This window comes from Amblyraja radiata, chromosome 6, assembly GCF_010909765.2.
Source record: "Amblyraja radiata isolate CabotCenter1 chromosome 6, sAmbRad1.1.pri, whole genome shotgun sequence".
Classification (NCBI taxonomy): domain Eukaryota; kingdom Metazoa; phylum Chordata; class Chondrichthyes; order Rajiformes; family Rajidae; genus Amblyraja; species Amblyraja radiata.
This window is the reverse complement of record NC_045961.1, coordinates 84,177,404-84,194,447: the sequence shown is the minus strand read 5'-3', so window position 1 is coordinate 84,194,447 and position 17,044 is coordinate 84,177,404.

Sequence of the window (17,044 nt, the reverse complement as noted above, 5' to 3'; positions counted from 1 at the left end):
GTGCAACATTGAGAATCAGGGTGGTCAAGGTGGAGAAGCAGTAGAGATGCTGCCTTGCAGTGAATGCAGTGCCGGAGACCCGGGTTCGATCGTGATTACAGGTGCTGTCTGTATGGAGTTTGTACGTTCTCTCCGGGATCTGCATGGATTTTCTCCGAGATCTTCGGTTTCCTCACACAATCCAAAGACGTACAGGTTTGTAGGTTAATTGCCTTGGTAAATGTAAAAATTGTCCCTAGTAGGTGTAGGATAGTGTTAATGTGTGGGGATCGCTGGTTGGCGCGGATCCGGTGGGCCGATGGGCCTGTTTCTGCGCTGTATCTCTAAACTAAACTAAACTAAATTAGTCAGCTCCACCTTGAAGGACTCCTCAACTGAAACTATGTCCTTCACACGAGAGTCCACAGGCTGTACACGAAACTCAAGGAAGATCTGAGCTAAAGCCATGATCCATGGTATGAGCATTGAATGATCCAATTTCAGGTAAACTGTTACTTTTCCACTCCCACCAGTCCACCCAGGGTCTCTCTCCTTTGTTCACCTTTGTTCACTTCTTGAGCAACCCTGGAAGATTTGTAATGAGGGATGAAATTACGACAACTATCTCCCTCTAGTGGTAGAACTAATACTTGCATTTAAATGGCAAATTGTGCACAGAGAGTTCAGTTCAGTTCTATTTGTCATATGTAAGTTAATAGTAAGATTAAACGAGAACTTACCAGTTTGAAGTTTGATCTGTATTTTATGAGGAGTTACGATGAGGGATTACGTGAAGAAGCGTCAATCTTCAAAACAGCGGTGTGAAATCACAGATAACTGTAATGACTAAACATAGTAAGATTAGAGAAGAGATACCAGTTAAGTATATGATCAAGGGTGGGAGCGGAGGGCACGTAATCCCTCATCGTAACTCCTCATAAAATACAGATCAAATTTCAAACTGGTAAGTTCTCGTTTAATCTTACTATTTTACTTCGGAGTCACGTGAGTGACTACGTGAAGATTTTAAAGCTCTGTGATTTCATGCCGTGGAAACGAGTCCATGCATCACGTCTGCCTGATGACTGTAGGAGGGATTGTGTTAACATAATTTGGACATGAATTCGACATTGAAATCATAAAATTTGTTAACACAAAATTATAACCCCTTTTTATGGGTTTAAATTAATTTACAGAACTTAAAATTGTTTCTGCAAATGTTCCAGGTTTCATTACTGGTTTGTTGTAAAATAATTGGAATGTTTTTTCCCCAGACCATCCTGCTGCCTTGAGGATTTGGTCCATTGGTACATCCAACTGTATCGCTGCCGATGTAGCTGCAGCCCTGGTGGAATGAGATTGAAAAATATTAGTATCCACCGCAGCCTGTGTTAGCACCTGTTTCAGCCATCTTGAGATGGTCTGGACCGTCACTCTTTTGTGTGGTTGCTTGTGGCTGACCAAAAGTGCCTTCTCATTGCCTCTTAGGATTTTCGTTGTCTCCATGTATAACGACAGATGTCTTACTATACAGAGACGGTCATCTGTTGGGTATGACCTAAATTGTATATTGAGGCCTGCTGATCCCTGTCTGTTCTGCTTTACTAACTCATAGATATGAAACGTAATATTTTCTGTTGGGGAAGTCATGTTGTCCAGTCTTGGTTTATGCAGTGACTGTACCCTCTGTGCCGTGACCAATGCCATTAGCATGACTGTTTTTAATGCCAGTCTGTGTAGGGACAGAGCTGTTGCTGGAGACCAATTCCTGAGCATCTTCAGGACAATACTTACATCCCATATTTGGGAGTACCTGGTTCTTGGGGGATTAGTATTAAAAATTCCCCTCATAAGTTTTGTTACCAGTGGGTGAGTCCCAACAGAGTAACGCTCTGTCCCCTGCCATAGGTAAGTCGATAGGGCACTTCTGGTGCAGTTGATGGCACTGTAACTGAGCCCCTCATCATAGTGGAGGCCTGCCAGATATTCCAGAACAGACGGGATGTTCATGTCTCTGTAGGTGATGTTGTTTTTATGGCAGTACATCTCCCACTTCCTGATATAGACCAGATACTGTTTTTTGGTTGACTGTCTTTGGGCCGCCGAGATCATGTTCACTGTCCTGAAGTCCAGACACAGGGCATTCACCTCCGACGATACAGTGGCCTACACGAAGACAAGATACGACCTTGGTAAGGCCATCAAAAAGGCCAAACGGGACTTCTGCTCCAAACTGGAGGACGAGACAGATGTTCGGCAGCTGTGGCAGGGTCTGAATGCAATCACCTCCTACAAGGCAAAACCAGGAGGCAGCTCGAATGCCGGTGTAACATCACTCCCTGACGAGCTCAATGCGTTTTACGCACGCTTTGACAGGGAGAATACTGATGTGCCTTCCCGATCCCCCATTCGATGCGATGGCATTTCAGTCTCAGTCACAGAGGCCGATGTCAGGAAATCCTTCAGAGGGGTGAACCCCCGAAAAGCACCTGGTCCTGATGGTATACCCGGTCGTGTTCTAAAAACCTGTGCGGACCAACTGGCGGGAGTTTTTACGGACATTTTCAACCTCTCACTTCTGAGGTCTGAGGTCCCCACCTGCTTTAAAAGGGCATCAATTATACCGGTGCCCAAGAAGAGTAAGGTGACATGCCTCAATGACTATCGACCAGTGGCACTAACGCCGGTGGTGATGAAGTGCTTTGAGAGGTTGATCATGGAGCAAATCAACTCCTACATCGACAAAAACCTGGACCCACTGCAGTTCGCGTACCGCCACAACAGATCAACGGTGGATGCGATCTCGCTGGCCCTCCACTCCGCACTGGACCACTTGGACAACAAAAACTCATATGTCAGGCTGTTATTCATTGATTACAGCTCGGCATTTAACACAATCATCCCCTCCAAACTGGTTACCAAACTCGCAGAACTGGGTCTCTGCGCATCCCTCTGCAACTGGATCCTTGACTTCCTCGTCCACAGACCACAGTCTGTTCGTATTGGTGGAAATGTGTCAGCCTCAATAACAATCAGCACGGGAGCACCTCAAGGCTGCGTGCTCAGCCCCCTGCTGTACTCACTCTATACCCATGACTGCGTAGCGAACCACAGTGCGAACTCCATCATCAAGTTCGCTGACGACACCACTATTGTGGGGCGTATCACTGATGGGGATGAGTCAGAGTACAGAAGAGAGATCGAGCAACTGTCCATATGGTGCCAGCGCAATAACCTGGCCCTCAACACCAGCAAAACCAAGGAACTGATTGTGGACTTTGGAAGGAGTAGGAGGGGGACCCACAGCCCCATTTATATCAACGGGTCGATGGTTGAAAGGGTCAAGAGCTTCAAATTCCTGGGCGTGCACATCTCTGAAGATCTTTCCTGGTCCGAGAACACTAATGCAATCATCAAAAAAGCACATCAGCGCCTCTACTTCCTGAGAAGATTACGGAGAGTCGGATTGTCAAGGAAGACTCTCTCTAACTTCTACAGGTGCACAGTCGAGAGCATGCTGACCGGTTGCATCGTGGCTTGGTTCGGCAACTTGAGCGCCCTGGAAAGGAAAAGACTACAAAAAGTAGTAAACACTGCCCAGTCCATCATCGGCACTGACCTTCCTTCCATCGAGGGGATTTATCGCAGTCGCTGCCTCAAAAAGGCTGGCAGTATCATCAAAGACCCACACCATCCTGGCCACACACTCATCTCCCTGCTACCTTCAGGTAGAAGGTACAGGAGCCTGAAGACTGCAACAACCAGGTTCAGGAATAGTTACTTCCCCTCAGCCATCAGGCTATTAAACCTGGCTCGGACAAAACTCTGACTATTACCAACCACTTTCTGTTATTTGCACTATCAGTTTATTTATTCATGTGTGTATATATTTATATCATGGTATATGGACACATTTATCTGTTTTGTAGTAAATGCCTACTATTTTCTGTGTGCTTAAGCAAAGCAAGAATTTCATTGTCCTATACAGGGACACATGACAATAAACTCACTTGAACTTGAACTTGAACTTGTTCGGTCCGTCAGTCCCAGTTGTAGTAGAGGTGTTTTTAAACTCTACAAATTAATAAGTTCAAATGTTTATGGCATGGGTGGCTATCCCTTGTTACGGGATGTAGCAATAAATCTGGTCTATGTGGGATGGTGATTCATGGTTCTAATACCATGTTTAATACCACTGGGAACCATGGTTGAGTAGGCCAATCGGGTACTACCAAAATACCAGACGCAGAGTCTTGTTGTATTTTCCTTAATACCCGACTGATGAGGCAGAAAGGAGGGAATGCGTAAATAAACAATTCCCCCCCCCCCCCCCCAATGCAGCGAAAATGCATCTGTCGCCGCTGCCCCAGGGTCTGGTTCCCATGAAACATAATTTGATAACTGGTGGTTAAGTCTGGATGCGAATAGATCGATATCTGGTGTTCCATATTTTGCTGTAATATCAGCAAATACTTTTTTATTCAACATCCATTCGGTGTTTTCATTAAATTTGCGTGACCTGGTGTCTGCCACTAAATTTAGTCTTCCTGGTAGGTAAGTGGCTGATATCCAAATATCTCTCTGGATACACCATTGCCAAATTGTATTAGCCAGATTGTCACATGATGTCGATTTGTTTCCACCCATGTGGTTAATGTATGCTACCACGGTGGTATTGTCTATCTGTAGTCTAACATGCTGGTGATATGACCCAGTACAATATGACTTTAGGCCATGGAATGAACCCAACATTTCCAGGTAGTTTATGCCCAGTGTGAGTAATAATGATGCCTCCTGAGCAGTCCATTTACCTCCACAGCTGGTGATGGTATTGGTGGCTCCCCACCCAAGTGCACTGGCATCAGTTTGTAGTACCATGGAAGGGTTACTGACAATGATTGGATTGGAACAAAGCCAGATCTATCCACCATTTTAGTTCCATTTTAGCTTTGATTGGTAGTTTCATAGGTCTGTCAAAGTGACCTGCATTAATTTTGAGTGCTTGTGTTTTTGCTCTCTGTAAATTTTGGTAATGTAGAGGTCCAAATTGTGTGGCTGGAAAGGCAGCCACCATTTTGCCAATTACTTTTGCTACCAATCTGATGGATGGTTTGCTGATGTCAATGAGGTTATTGCAAGCCTCTATTAAATCTCTAGCCTTTCCTTTAGGCAGAGTCACCGACATGTGAACTGAGTCAATGGTGAACCCCAAATAGTCCATAGTAGTGGAAGGCATTAGTTTAGATTTAACTGGATGGATAATAAATCCCAGTTTTTCAAATAACTGTTTTGTGGCTGTTACAGTTTGTTTGGCCAATTCCAACGTTTTGCCCACAATGAGTATGTCATCTAAATATGCCATGACCATGTGTTTACGTTTACGTAGAAACGCTAGGGCTGGTTTCAAAATTTTTGTGAACAGCCTGGGGGCTGATGATAACCAATTTGGCAGTGCTTTATACTGCCAAAGTTGTCCCATCCAGTTGAATTTTAAGTAACATCTGTGGTCACCTCGTATAGGCACTGAATAGTAAGCATCTTTTAAATCGATGCTGGCCATGAAGTAACCTTTGGAAATTAATTGTTTAGCAGTAACAAAGGTTTCCATTTTGAAGTGAATATATTGTACAAATGTATTCAATTTTGTCAGATCTATGATGATGCGACAACCACCATCTTTTTTGTTTTTGGTAAATATATTGGACACGAATTCTAATGGTTCGTGTTGAGTTTTCTCAATTACACCTTTTACGTAAAGCCGCTCCAGTTCAGCTTGCGCTTTTGATTTTTCTTTATCAGAAAGCACGAACATTCGGTTCGGTATATGTTGAACTGGAGGGCTGTACTTGTGTATAAACTCTATTGTATATCCCTGGATACTGCTTAAGAATTAGAAGAAATAATTTTATTGCCACACAACCAAGGTCGGTGGTATTTGGGTTGCCAGCAGCGGTACAATAATAAAGAACACAACCACATTAAAATTTTACACAAACATCCACCACAGCATTCATCACTGTGGTGGAAGGCACAGAGCTTGGCCAGTCCTCCTCCATTTTCCCCCGTGGTCGGGACCTCCACCCTCCACAGCCGTTGCTGCGGGCGTCCAGATGGTAAGGGACAAAGTCAAAGTCAAGGTGAGTCCAGGATCGGCTCTTCCCAACCAGAGACCGCGGCTTCAGGCTGGTGTAGGCCGCAGGCCGGCGGTCAAAGTTTTAAAGTACCTGCCGTGCCGCAGCCGGAAGCACCGCAGTCTGCAGGGCCGGCGGTCGAAGCTCCCCTCCTGGGGTGATGTTAAGTCCATACCGCATCCGCGGTAGAAGACGGCCGCGGGCCGGCGGTGGAAGCTTCTTCTTCCCCCCGGGTCCCCAACGTGAGATCCCGGGCTGTATACGCCGCACCAGCTGGAGTTCTGCAGACCGCTGCTTCAGGCTGCCGGCTGCCGCGGGCCAGCGTAACGGAGCGCTCCCCTCCAGCGAGGTCTCACCCGCTCCGCGCCGAGAGTCCACGCTGCGCCCGCCGCTGAAGCTCCAGGCGCGTCTCCGGGAAAGTCGGCGCCGATCCATGCTGTTAGGCCACGGGGGAGACGGCCTGAAAAAGTCGCCTCTCCATGGAAGAGGCGGCCGAAACGGTTTCCCCCTCACCCCCCCACACCACCCCCCACACATAACACACAAAGAAACATTAAAAACACACTTTTAAACATACTAAAAAAAATTAAAAAGTTGAAAAAAGACGGACACGCTGCCGACAGGCGCTGCCAGTGCAGCGCCCCCTACTTAAGATGTAAGTATCGGTTGTTAACATGCTCCATGCATTCAGAAAAGAGTGTAATCTCCCCCCAACCTCCATGCTCCCTGTATTTTGTAGGGAACCAGACCCACCTACCTCCATAGTTACCAGTGGCAGGTTTACTTCTTTTTTGTAGGTTCTTCGCTGCTGTTGTTGCGCTGGTGTCTGGATTTGTGGTTTGGTTGGCGTTGGAGGTCCGCGCATCTTCCAAGAAGGCCGGCCTGGGCCATGGCCTAAAAAGACTCATGTTTTGAGTACCGGGCCTTCGAGCTTTCACCAGTTCTGCTGGAGGGTGCGTAGGGGTGCTGTCTTTGGCTGTAGTGGGTTTTTGTTGGAGTCCCTTTTATTAGTCCCAGGGTTTTTGCTTCCTCATCGAGCTCCTTGACTTGCTTCGATAGGTTGCCTCCAAACAATAGTATTGGTGGTTTTGTGGTCCCAGGTTTGCACAGTCCCTGCACCCCTTGCACACTTGTCTTTCCTTCTGCGGACCCCTCTTCCAGGTCAGCCCAGAACTGACCCGCAGTGCTCCCCTCTGATGAGGTAGAAGCACTGTGCAGCCCTTCAAGAGGTACTGCTGTGGGTTTATCATAGGGCCCACAGTGACCCGACTCCATCTCCCGGAGTCTGTCACGTTGGAGCAAATGCTCCACACACCGCTCCATCCGGCTCCAGCGCTCTCGGTCGCAGGCCGCCCGCGGTTGTTCAAAGTCGGACTCCTCTGAGTCCACGACCTTGTTTGTTTTGTGTCTAGCCTTACCTCCCGGCCGCGTGGATCTGGCCGGTGCAGAGGCGACATCGGGCACAGCTGATCCCACCATCGGTGATCCGAGTGCCGCTGGCTGCTGCTGGCTGCCCGCTGCTCCGCGGTCCTCCCTCACCAGCTTTGTCGCAGCCCGTTGGTTTCTCCACCTGTAATCAGCATGGGAAAACACAAAAAGACCGCAGCTCTTATCTGCAGGTCCCGGTTTAAATTGTCGCTACGGGGGAACGTCGTTCCACCCCGCCTCCTCCGTTTTCGACTTGTCAAAAGTCGACGGCCCCATTCTGAATAGTCTCCCGCCTGGCCGTGGTATTCTGGCCGGCGCGGGACAAAAGGTCGGCACAGCTGATCCCTTACGGGGCTTGTGCCTTCAGCTGCTGCTGGCTCCCGCAACTTCGCGGTCCTCCCCAGCCAGCTTTACTCGCAGCACTTGTGGACACTATTTTGTCCAGCTTCCCCCCCTGTGTAAAAACAGCGCGGGGACAAAAACTACCGCGGAGTAAATCACTTACCTGCAGGTCGCGGTTTCAAACTTACCGCTGCGGGGGAACGTTCCACCCCGCCTGTCGTTTCGCAAGCGTGAAAGCGATATGCCACGCATGCGTCCTGGCGGGCTTCTTCACGTAGTCACTCACGTGACTCTGAAGTAAAACACAGGGTCAACGGTAAAATGAAATGTGTTTGACAAGACAATGGGTCACCTCAGCAATTATATTACAAGGATAAAAATAAGATAAAATAAGATAAGTTAAAAGTGACATTGGTAGGTAAAAGACAATAATAAATAAAATAATCAACATATATGATGTGTTTATGAGTTCAGAAGCCTGATGGCCTGATGGTAAAAACTGTTCTTAAGTCTGGTGGTACATGCAGCCATGCTCCTGTATCGTCTGCCTGACGGTAACAAGGAGAACAGTCTGCGTGCTGGGTGGCTGTGGTCCTTGATGATGCTGTGTGCCTTCTGCAGGCACCGCCTGTGAAAAATGTCCTGAATGGCCGGGAGACAGTTGCCAATGATGTGCTGTGCCGCCTTCAACACTCTCTGTAGTGATTTGCGGCTGTGGGCAGAACAGTTCCCGTACCAGACTGTGATGCAGCCCATCAGCAGACTCTCGATGGTGCAACTGTAGAAGTTTGTGAGGGTGCTGGCGTTCATGCCAAACTTCCTCAGTCTTCTCAGGAAAAAGAGCTGCTGGCGGGCTTTCTTAGTTATTGTGTCCGTGTGCAGTATCCATGAGAGGTCCTTAGTGATGTGCACATCGAGGAACTTGAAGCTGCTGACCCTTTCAACCTCAGCATCACCGATGTGGATGGGAAGGTGACCACTCCCCTGCTGTCTCCTGTAGTCCACGATCATCGCTTTAGTTTTGCTGACATTGAGAGAGAGGTTATTTTCCTGGCACCAGCTGTTTAGTGCCCTTACCTCCTCTCTATAGGTCGTCTCATTGTTGTCTGTGATGAGGCCCAGGATAGTCGTGTCGTCAGCAAACTTTAGGATAATGTTAGAGCTGTACTTAGCAGTACAGTCGTGCGTGAACAGGGAGTACAGGAGAGGACTGAGCACACAGTGTTCAAAAGGGAACTGCAGATGCTGGAATATCGAAGGTACACAAACTTGCTGGAGGAACTCAGCGGGTGCAGCAGCATCTATGGAGCGAAGGAAATAGGCGACGTTTCGGGCCGAAACCCTTCTTCAGACACAGCCCTGTGGTGCGCCTGTGTTGAGGATCAGTGAGGAAGAGGTGTAGATGCCAATTCTCACCACCTGGGGCCTGCCCGTCAGGAAGTCGAATATCCAGCCGCAGATGGAGGTCTCCAGTCCAAGATCTAGGAGCTTGGGGACGGGTTTTGAGGGAATTATAGTGTTGAATGCTGAGCTGTAGTCAATGAAGAGCATGAAAATGTATTCCTTTTGTCCAGGTGGGTGAGCGCAGTGTGAGTTGCCATGGCGATGGCATAATCCGTGGCCCTGTTTGGTCTATACGCAAACTGAAGAGGGTCCAAGGTGTCAGGGAGAGAGGAGCAGATGTGAGTTTTGACTAGTCACTCGAAGCACTTCATGATGACTGATGTCAGTGCGACAGGACGGTAGTCATTTAAACAGGAGATTAATGGTTTCTTTGGACAGGAAAAATGATGGATGCTTTGAAGGGAGTGGGAACCACAGACTGACTCAGGGAGAAGTTGAAGATGTTGGTGAACACCTCTGCCAGTTGATCAGGACCTTTTTATAATTGTTATGCCTCTGCCGACAAGAAAGAACTGAGTCTGGGTTAATTCCAATTGTCGGCTCAGTTGCTGCATTTTCCAGTACATCGTTTCTCATGCGTTTTTTTTAATAGAAAGAAACAGAACAAGGTCCTTTCCATTAACACGATCAAATATTAAACAGTAGTTTGGGATATTGATTTTTTTTTTAAAGGGCAACTGCGAATGATGAAAGAACTAAGAGAGAAACACAATCACATAAAACCTGCTGGGTTATTGGACATGAGGGAGAGCACGTCCACTGAGGAATTATGAAACAAAACATGCATCAAGAAAGACAGGAAGAATGTCTTCGTGATCCCGGATATCTCAAAATACTTTGCAATCAATTAAGTACTTTTTAAGCAAATCCCCCCTGCAGCCACATTGCACACAGCTGACAGGTGATGTTTACCCTGTTCTCTGGCTGCACATGAGGAAGTGAAAATTCTATTGAACCCACCATTTGTTAGAGCTATATGTAGGAAGGAACTGCAGATGCTGGTGTATACTGAAAATAGACATAAAGTGCTGGAGTAACTCAGCGGTCAGGCAGCATCTCTGGAGAAAAAGGCCGGTGTGAATGAGGGCTCCGACCTGAAACATCACCCATCCTTTTTCTCCAGTGATGCTGCCTGACCCGCTAGTTACTCCAGCGCTTTGTGTCTATTTTTCAGAGCAATATCTGTGATAGTACCTGTTTTTTTAGAGCAGGTACTATTACAACGTTTAAGAAAGATTGAGACAGGTACATGAATAGGATGGGTTTGGACGGATATGGGCCAAATGCGGGCAGGTGAGACTAGTGTAGATGGGGTGATTTAGTCAGTGTGGGCAGGTTGGGGCGAAGGGCATGTTTCCATGCTGTATTACTCTGTTTCCATGACTCTGCTGACCCTTCATTTCATACATGTTGTTCATTTTTCTCTTTGACTTCCTCCAGTGACTGGATGACCTCTGCAACTTGCCCATATAACAACGCTGGCTTTATCCTATCCAAGCTATTTCTGTTATTTTGTCCATCCCTCCGTCACTTTCTCTGCACCTTAAAACTAAGTTTAATTTAGTTTGTTATTGTAAGTGTGCTGAGATACAGCGGCAAGCTTTTGTTTGTGTGCTATCCAGTCGAAGGAAAGACAATGCATTAATACAATCAAGCTGAAGATAGACTCAAAATGCTGGAGTAACTCAGCGGGACAGGCACATCTCTGGAGAGGAGGAATGGGTGGAGACCCTTTCAGGTGGAGACCGTTCTTCAGACTTGATCTAAATTCTGAAGAAGGCCAGGTTTGAAGAAGGGTCTTGACCCAGAAACGTCACCCATTCCTTGTAAACCAGCATCTGCAGTTCCTTCCTACACAATACTCCAAGTGTGGACTGGCCAGTGCATTATATAGCTTCAGCATTATAACCCTGTTTTTATATTCTAGTCCTCTCAAAATAAACGCTTTGCATGCTGGTCCCAGAAGAGGATTTGCTATCATCCATTACAATTGTTCCACTTTATTTCAACAGATATCTTTGCACTAAATGTTGTACCCTTTATCTGTTATGTTTGCACTATGGACAGCTTGATTGTATTGTGTAGGAAGGAACTGCTGGTTTAAACCAAAGATAGATACAAAAACTTAAGTAACTCAGCGGGACAGGCAGCTTCTCTGGAAAAAAGGAATAGGTGCCATTTCAGGTCGGAAAGGAGGCAAAAGTGAGAATACGGGAGAAAAGTGGAGTGAATTGTAAAGCCAGTAGCTAGGGATATAGGTGGAAGGAGATAAGTGGAGGGGAAAGAGGGGAATAAAAGGGAAATGTGGGATTCGGGGATAGGAGATGGCCATATGGAAGATGAGAAAGGAGCAGTGGGACTGGGATAATAATTCAACATGGAAACAGGCTTTTCATCCCACTGAGTCCATGCTAATCACCAATCACCTGATTACTCTAGGTTACTCTCGTTCGATGTTATCCATATTTGCATCTGTTCCATGCACAATAAGGGTCATTTACAATACAATACAATACAATTCAATTTATTGTCATTTGGACCCCTTGAGGTCCAAACGAAATGCCGTTTCTGCAGCCATACATTACAAACAAATAGACCCAAGACACAACATATTTTACATAAACATCCATCACATTGCTGTGATGGAAGGCCAAAAAAACTTTTCACTCCACTGCACTCTCCCCCCCCATGTCAGAGTCAAAGTCATAGCCCCCGGCGGGCGATGGCGAATTGTCCCGTGGCCATTTAAGCCACGTCGGGTGATGCAAGGCCGCACACCAGGTTCTAGATGTTAGAGCCCCCGGCGGGCGCTCGCAAACTCCCGCGGCCATTCCAAGCCGCGCGGGGCGATGATGTAAGGCCCCGCTCCAGGTGCTCTTCAACCCCGCAACTCGGGCGGGAGAAGTCGCCGCTGCGGAAGCCCCGAAAAGCGGTCTCCCTCCAGGGACCCGCGGGCTCCCGGTGCCGTCCGCCAAACCCGCAGTTGCAGCCACCTAATCTCCGGGGGTCGGGTCGCAGCAGCGTCCACCACAGCTCCACCCGCTCTGGACTCGGCCAGCTCCGCGACGGTGAGGTGAGTAGTCAGCACCAGAGCCCCCGGTCTTCCTGTTGGAGGCCGCTCCTCGTTGCAGCCCCAACGACAACGGAGACCCGACAAAGAAAAGGTCGGGTCTCCCGTGCAGGGAGAGATTTAAAAGTTACCCCCAACCCCCCCACACCACCCCCACCCCCCCACACACATACCCCAACAAAAATAACAAAAACTACATTAAAACATAGACATAAAATAATAAAAACGCAGACGGACTGCAGAGGCCGCTGCAGACGAGAGTCGCGCCGCCTACCACTGCACGCCGCCGCCCGCCGCCTACCGCCTACAAAGGCCAATTAACCTACAAACCTACGCAATCTCCCAGTTGCCAGACACTTTAACTACCCTTCCCATTCTCCCATACTGACCTTTCTGTCCTGGGCCTTCTTCGTTGTCAGAGTGAGGCCAAATGTAAATTGGAGGAACAGCACCTCATATTTTGCTTGGGCATCTTACAACCCAGCAGTATGAATATTGATTTTTCCAACTTCAAATAACCCATGCTTTCCCGGTCTCCTTGTCGCCCCCCCACCCTAGTTCTCCTTCTAGTTTAATTGCCCTCCTGATTAATTTTACTGATTGTATGCCTCGTTGTCGCCTTCCCCTCAGCGAACAACGAACCATTGTACATTTCCTTGACCATCGTCTGCTTTGCTCCTTTCTTTTTACACCTTACATGCTGTGTACCCTTCCACATATCTTGTTTCTCTGACTCTCTGACACCCATTCCTTCTCTCCAGATATGCTGCCTATCTCGCTGAGTTACTCCAGCATTTTGTGTCTATCTTTCTGCTAGTTTCACTGTCATCCAGCTTAATTTCACTGTTTGAATCCACTCGTTCTCACCCTTTCCACAGTCAACAATGACCATCTTTGCTAGCTTTGATTTGTTCTTTTCAAATTAACAACGGTCCCTTACCGCGAATCGGCTTCAACTGCTTCAATTGCCGACTGCGGTATATTTCCATCCCGGACGAGGTCTAGACCTATCACCTGACGAGGGACCACTGGAGGGCCGCTCCGGTTGCGGTGGTCTGTGGTGTTTTTTGGCCGTTTTCGGCCGTGGAACGATCGTCCCCCTGCGGCCTATATTGCTAGCTGCTAGCTGCTAGCCGCCAGAACCGCTAGAATCCCTGCACGCTGCCCGGAGAGGACGCTGGCGTTGACTGTTCGCCGCTTCTCCGCCCGCTGTTCCCCCCCCCCTGTCTGTTACCTACCTGTTACCTGTTACCTACCTGCCTGTCTGTTTCCTGCCTGTACCTGTGCCTGTGCACCATCAACGCTGGACACCTCCTGTGCCTGTGCTCCATCGACGCTGGACACCTCCCTGCACCAGTGAGGGAGCTGGATCCTCTCTGCACCCGCACCGCTGGACAACCTCTCTGCACCTGCACTGCTGGACAACCTCTCTGCACCTGCACTGCTGGATACTCTCTGCACCCTCATCACTGGACTACCTCTACACCTGCTCTGCTGGACAACCTATCTGCTCCCTCAATGCTGGACACCTCGCTGCATCTGCACTGCTGGTCAACCTCTTTGCTCCCTCACTGCTCGACACCTCACTGCACCCGCTCTGCTGGACAACCTCTCTGCTCCCTCACCGCTGGATACTCTCTCCACCTGCACCCGCTCTGCTGGACAACCTCTCTGCACCCTCACTGCTGGACACCCCTCTTCACCTTCTCTGCTGGACACCTCTCTGCACCCTCACCATCAGAGACAACCTCTCTGCTGCTTGGGCTCCTCATCATGCTCAAATATTCAACTCTACAAATGACTGGTTTCTTCAACAACCACATCCCAAACTGCACCCAAGTCATTAAACAGCTTAGACTTCTACGTCAACCCCGTTTCATCCACAGAGGCTCTCGGCGCAAGCTTGTTTACTTCAACCACGGACATTCCATTCCATCCATCTGCTCACTACCACGCTCTACCCCCCCTCAACTGCGTCACCCCCCACCCCAGCTGACCGTACGCACTGTCAACCGGGACAACCTCAGATCTCTCCAGCCTGCCCCCATCCCCCCACCCTCTCACAATGCCAACTTTGCCCTCCTCAACACCAGGTCGCTCAACAACAAAGCCCTTGCCCTCCATGAACTAATCCTTGACAACAAAGATAAATGAATTAACGGTGCAATTAAGTATATATAGTTATGATATTGTGGCCATTACGGAGACATGGCTGCAAGGGGATCAGGACTGGGAGTTAAATATAGAGGGGTACTCGACAATTAGGAAAGATAGACAGGAAAGAAAGGGAGGAGGGGTGGCCCTTTTAATAAGGGAGGGAATAACGGCAATAGAGAGGAAGGATATTGCGTTGAAGGATCAGGATAGTGAAACAGCTTGGGTACAGATAGAGAATAACAAGGGGAAAAAAACACTAGTGGGTGTAATTTATAGACCTCCAAATAGCTGAGACGCTGTTAGTCAGAACATAAATCTGCAAATAGTTGACGCATGTAAAAAGGGAACTGCTGTAATCATGGGGGACTTCAATTTTCATATTAATTGGGCAAACCAAACTGGGCAGGGTAGATTAGAGGAAGAGTTTATAGAATGTATTAGAGACGGGTTCCTAGAACAGTATGTCACAGAACCGACAAGGGGGGAGGCAATCTTGGATCTGGTCCTGTGTAATGAAGCAGGATTAATTAAAAATGTCATAGTTAGGGACTCGTTGGGAACAAGTGACCACAATATGGTCGAATTCCATATTCAAATAGAAGGGGAGCAGGTTGAAACTCAGGCTAGGGTGCTTAGTCTAAATAAGGGGGATTATGAAGGTATGAGGAATGAGCTGATCAAAGTTGACTGGGATAGCAGACTCAAGAATAGGACGGTACATGAGCAGTGGTGTACGTTTAAGGGTCTACTGTATAACCTTCAAGAAAAATTTATTCCTATGAAGAAAAAAAGGGGTAAGGGTAAGAACAGTCAGCCATGGCTCAGTAAAACTATAAAGGATAGTATTCGGCTGAAGGCAAGGGCATATAAGGTAGCCAGAGATAGTGGGAGGGTAGAGGATTGGGAAGCATTTAAAGGTCAGCAAAAAATAACTAAGAGATTAATTAAGACGGGGAAAATAGACTATGAAAGGAAATTAGCAAACAACATAAAAACTAATAGTAAGAGTTTTTATAGCTATATAAAAAGAAAAAGGGTGGCTAAGGTGAACGTTGGTCCATTGGAGGGTGAGACTGGAGAGTTGATGGTGGGGAACATGGAAATGGCAAAGGCATTAAACGAGTATTTTGTATCAGTCTTCACCATAGAAGACACAAAAAATATTCCAACGCTGGATAAACAGGGGGCGGTAGGAATGGAGGAGCTAAATACTATTAAGATCACCAAGGAGGTGGTATTAGGGAAATTAATGAGACTGAAGGAGGATAAATCCCCTGGGCCTGATGGATTACATCCAAGGGTCTTGAGGGAGATAGCGGTGGGGATTGTGGATGCATTGGTGATAATTTTCCAAAACTCCCTGGAGGCAGGAACGGTCCCAGTGGATTGGAAAATGGCCAATGTAACACCTATATTTAAAAAAGGAAGTAAACAGAAGGCGGGTAACTATAGACCGGTTAGTCTAACATCGGTGGTGGGTAAAATGTTAGAGACAATTATTAAAGAAACACTAACGGGGCACTTGGATAAACATGACTTCATCGGACAGAACCAGCATGGTTTTGTGAAGGGGAAGTCCTGTTTAACGAATCTGCTCGAATTCTTTGAGGAAGTAACAACCCGGGTGGATAAAGGGGAACCGGTGGATGTGGTATACTTGGACTTCCAAAAGGCTTTTGACAAGGTGCCACATAAGAGACTATTGCTAAAAATAAAAAATTATGGGATTGGGGGTAATATATTAGCATGGGTAGAGGATTGGCTAACAAATAGGAAGCAGAGAGTGGGGATAAATGGTTCATACTCGGGATGGCAACCGGTAACTAGCGGGGTTCCGCAAGGGTCGGTGCTGGGACCCCAGTTGTTCACAATTTATATAAATGATTTGGAGGAGGGAACCAAGTGTAATATATCAAAATTTGCGGACGATACAAAAATGGGAGGAAAAGTAGGGGATGAGGAGGATAGGAAGAGTCTGCAAAAGGATATAGATAAGCTAGGTGAGTGGGCAACAACTTGGCAGATGAAGTTTAATACTAATAAATGTGAAGTCATTCACTTTGGGAAAAAAAATGATAGGGCAAGTTATTTTCTAAATGAGGAGGAGCTGCGTTGTAATGCAACGCAAAGGGATCTAGGGGTATTAGTACATGAATCACTAAAAGTTAGTATGCAGGTGCAGCAAGCAATCAGGAAGGCCAATGGAGTTTTGGCCTTTATTGCTAGGGGGATTGAGTATAAAAACACGGAGGTCTTGCTGCAGCTGTACACAGTATTAGTGAGACCACATTTGGAATACTGTGTACAGTTCTGGGGTCCATACTTAAGAAAGGATGTACTAGCCCTGGAGGCAGTGCAGCGAAGGTTTACAAGATTAATTCCTGCAATGAGGGGATTGACATATGAGGAAAGGTTAAGTAGGCTGGAACTCTACTCTTTGGAGTTTAGAAGAATGAGAGGCGATCTCATTGAAACATATAAGATCGTGAGGGGCCTTGATCGGGTGGATGCACCGAGGATGTTCCCAATGATC